Consider the following 4,701-nt stretch of genomic DNA (forward strand, 5'->3'; position numbering starts at 1 on the left):
TTTTTACATAATTCGATAACTATTCATGCAAACGAGTGAAATACGAGAAATATTTCTATGATTATTTGAGACCCCTCACTTTCCATTGGGAATATAGGAAGGGAGGAGTTAGGCTCCCATACAGTTTTTACTGCATATCTCGAGAACAATTCGAGCAAATGGAACTGAATTTAGCATGGAAGGGTATTTGAAAACAAAAAAAGGTGTCTATCGCTATTTGGTACCAATCCCTCCATCCAGTGGGGAAATAGGACAGAGTCTTCTGTACAAGTTTTTGCATAACTTGAGAATTTATCAAGCAAATTGAACCAAATTTGGAATCGGAGAGCTTATGGTACGAGAAATGGTTATTAATTATTAAAAAACCCTCCCATTCTCCCATTGGGGATATGAGAAGGGAGTAGGAAAGCTCCCATGCCAAACTTCACATAACAAAGGATAACAGCACGAGAAATGGTTCTATTAGAATTTTAGACACCACTTTCCTTCCAATACGTTCAAAAGAAAGAAGGAGAGGTCCTTAAAAATGGTTTTGACGTAACTTAAGAATTAATTAACAAATGCACAGTGGTCCAGTACGGAAATTTATCGTGACAAAATTAATTACGAAGATACTATAAGAGATAGACAAGTGATGTCTTCGACAAAAACGCTCATCAAACCATGCATTTTAAAAATCTAGCGTAACATTTTATAAGGGCGAAACTAGCAGTTAGCTCGAAACGAGAAAAACGCGTTTGAAATTTTGGAACATCTAATCAAATCCTATTTAAAAAATCGACCACTTTTTGTTCAACAAATTAAAAAAAGGGGATTATATTCACTTATTGTTCTGTTGTTTAACTTTTTTCACTAAATTTCAGAGATTTTCGAGTTTCGTCTTTTTTTTGTTTTTGATTTCAGTTACGCCTGCAAGTTTCGCCCAATTGATCGGCCGTTTTTGTTTTGGTTTTGAAGTTACGCCCATTGCACAGTGGTGCAGAACATCAATCTAGCTGTACGAAATTAATAGCGCCCAGGGATGAAGAGATAGACATTTGATGTCTTCAGCAACATTGTTCAATTTTACAAGGAGCATATTCTAGTATCAAAATTTTTGCCAAGGGGTCCACCGATAGCGAGATAAAAATGCTAACTTTTTTGTTTTTCAAATTAGGGCTTTGATGTCTTCGACAAAGTTGTTTATCTAATCAAAATACATAAGTTTGTTGAATATGTCAAAGTCCTATCACATCACCCTCAGGAGTTACAGTCAAAGTAAAAAACATCTATTGAAAAAACAGTTTTTTGAACCTGACACGTTGTAGAATGGATAAAATGGTTCGCTGTCTTTAAAACAAAGTTGTAACAGGCCACGATCTACATTTGTCTCATACATTATGATGGGTTTAGAAGTTGCTGAAGCTCTATAGAAAGCATTTAGTGCATTTTATTGGCAATTTTGGAAGGCTCGTCCATCGAAAAGTGCACATTTTCGCAACATCCCCTTTTTTGTGATTATTTTTGATGATAAGCGGAACCATTTCCATTAGAAATTAGCGCGGAAATCGGTGGAACTAGTAGAGATTTCAATTATTGAAAATACACATTTTATGAAAAAATTACCTATTTTACTTATAGAAAAAAAAAAAGTTAAAACATTTAATTGATTAATAAATTGTTGCAGTTTTCTTTTATATAGTTTGTTTGATTAAAAGACATTGAAATTTGATTTTTCAAATCATTTAAACCTAAAAAAAACAAATGGAACTTATCTGTTAAATTTGGTAGAGCACCAAATTGGTATTTGATATTATTTAAATGAATAAAAGAATTTTGTCTTTACAGTATAACTGCTTCAACTAATTCCAAGTAACTGTATCCAAGTAACCAATCTTACAAGCAATTCGCTTTTGTCTTTTCGTTGAGTCATAATTTTGAATAGAATTTGATTGCTTTTTAATAAAAAAAAAATATATTAAAAGAAATCTGCAACATTTTATTAATCAATTAAATGTTTTAACGTTTTTTCTATAAGTAAAATAGGTTACTTTTTTATAAAATGTGTTTTTTCAATCAGTCAAATCTCTTCTAGTTCTGCCGATTTCCCCGCTTATTTCAAATGGTAATGGTTCCGCTTGTCATCAAAAATAATCACAAAAAAGGGAATGTTGCGAAAATGTGCACTTTTCGATGGACGAGCCTTCCAAATTTAACAATAAAATGCACTAAATGCTTTCTATAGAGCTTCAGCAACTTCTAAACCCATCATAATGTATGAGACAAATGTAGATCGTGGTCTGTTACAACTTTGTTTCAAAGACAGCGAACCATTTTATCCATTCTACAACGTGTCATGTTCAAAAAACTGTTTTTTCAATAGATGTTTTTTACTTTGACTGTAACTCCTGAGGGTGATGTGATAGGACTTTGACATATTCAACAAACTTATGTATTTTGATCAGATAAACAACTTTGTCGAAGACATCAAAACCCTAATTTGAAAAACAAAAAAGTTAGCATTTTTATCTCGCTATCGGTGGACCCCTCGGCAAAAATTTTGATACTAGAATATGCTCCTTGTAAAATTGGACAATGTTGCTGAAGACATCAAATGTCTATCTCTTCATCCCTGGGCGCTATTAATTTCGTACAGCTAGATTGATGTTCTGCACCACTGTGCATTGGTCTCACACGCAAAAACTAATTAGGCCGTTTTGTCACACACGGTCAACTCAGTTACGCCTATTGGCCCTACACGAATAGAAAAATTCACCCCAATTTGAATAGGCGTAACTTCACGTTCCAACAAAAATGCATCAACAGGAAGTTTCGCCCATTTGAATTTCATTAATTTTTTGAAAGTTTTAAGTGATTTTAAGATGCAACCGCGTTAATTAGGTAAAGTGCAACCGCGTACATCCTGAATGACCGTTAACTCGATTTGTTTACATTTGGCAGTTTCGCCCTTTTTAAATGTTACGCTAGAAATGTTGAACCAATAATTAGGGTGTGTCATTTTTGCATGATTTACACATAAAAACTTTTTTCAGTGAATAGATAGAGCCAAAGTCTTCTACAAAGTTTCAGCTAACGGTTTTACCGAAAACAGTAGAATATATGTCGTTTTGTAAGCGAGTTATGGTTTTATGGATATTAAAATATAAGAGTGTGTCATAAAAACAGTATTCTGGCTCTAACTTTTGTGAATGAATTCATACAATAACAATGTCTCCTAAGGGTTTGTATGACATAAGAAATCGCACATTTTTCTCATAAAGCGCAAATTTGTATCTGGAGGCGTTCGTTAGTTATGAGGGATTTTTTTTAGCAAAAACTTGTACTTTTTAAACTGTCATTTCTCGGATTGGTGCAAACCAATAAAATTATTTAGTTCAAGTATCAAATATTTGATGGTGAAATTATGGGAAATAGTTTATTTTTAAACTCAAAAAACCGAATTATTATAATTTTCAATACAAATTCACACATTTAATGTTCTTGTGAATGAGAACATTCCTATTTCTCGTTTAAATGTCGAATTTTCATTGTTTTGTTATTTTTTGAGTTCATTATTGCGATGCTTAAATAAGTTATATGTATGTAGTGTCTTCAGTAAAGTTGCCCCAAAAACTATTGAATACAACTTAGCAGAAGACAGTTTGGCTCTATCTATTCACTGGAAAAAGTTGACACGCCCTTATAATTGATTTAAGATTTTTATTCAAAGTGCATGGAGCATTTTTGCTGAAGACACTATTTGTCTATCTCTTATAGTATCTTCGTAATTAATTTTGTCACGATAAAGTTCCGTCATGGACCACAGTGAAATGGAATCGAATTTGGCATGAAAAGATATTTGGGCACGAGACATGTTTCTAAGATTCGTATAATCCCTTCCAAATTGCAGAGAGGAGGGAAGAAGGGGGTCTATATAATTTGGCCGTATAGCTCAAGAAATTATTAACCAATGGAACCAAATTTTAGATGAAAGGATTTTTGGGTACGAAATAATGGATATGATTATCCTTCAAGAAATGGATGGATGGATGGAAAAGGGAAAATGGGGGTCTCCTCTATAGCTTCTTTTGGCCTGGGTTGCCAGATGCCCAGATTTGTCTGTAAAACCAAGATTTTTGACCCTTTGTCCAGATATTGCTCAGACACAGATTTTGCCCAGATTTTTGCTGAGAGTGCCCAGATTTTACAGACTTTAAAAATTGACAGATAAAATCAATATTAATGTATCAGATTTTATATGTAAGTGGCAGATTAGACTAAAATCTGGCTTGTATTCTTTGGTATGACCAATCAATCATTAAATTTTTTTTTAATAAGATCGAGATCGGCATGGTACGTGGTAGGAAACAGTGTTTGTTATATAGTTATCAACTCGAAAATAACCCGAACACCATAGCACAAACCACCCCCCCCCCCCCCTCCGCCGCTCACACGATTCGCCAAATTTAATTCTTGTTTAGTACCAAATTTGTGATTTCCTTATGCACAGACACACACAGACTTTTTTTTAAAGTTGCCCAGATTTTTCATCCTCAACACCTGGCATCCCTGCTTTTGGCATAAATCGAACACTTGTCAATCAAAAGGGGCCATCTTTTATAAGATAGCTTGTTTGCGTACACTGAACGCAAATTCACTCTTAAAATACACATGATTTTTCACTTAAAAACAAGGATCCAGTGATTTTCTTCTATTCAAGTG

This window comes from Uranotaenia lowii, chromosome 3, assembly GCF_029784155.1.
Source record: "Uranotaenia lowii strain MFRU-FL chromosome 3, ASM2978415v1, whole genome shotgun sequence".
NCBI lineage: Eukaryota > Metazoa > Arthropoda > Insecta > Diptera > Culicidae > Uranotaenia > Uranotaenia lowii.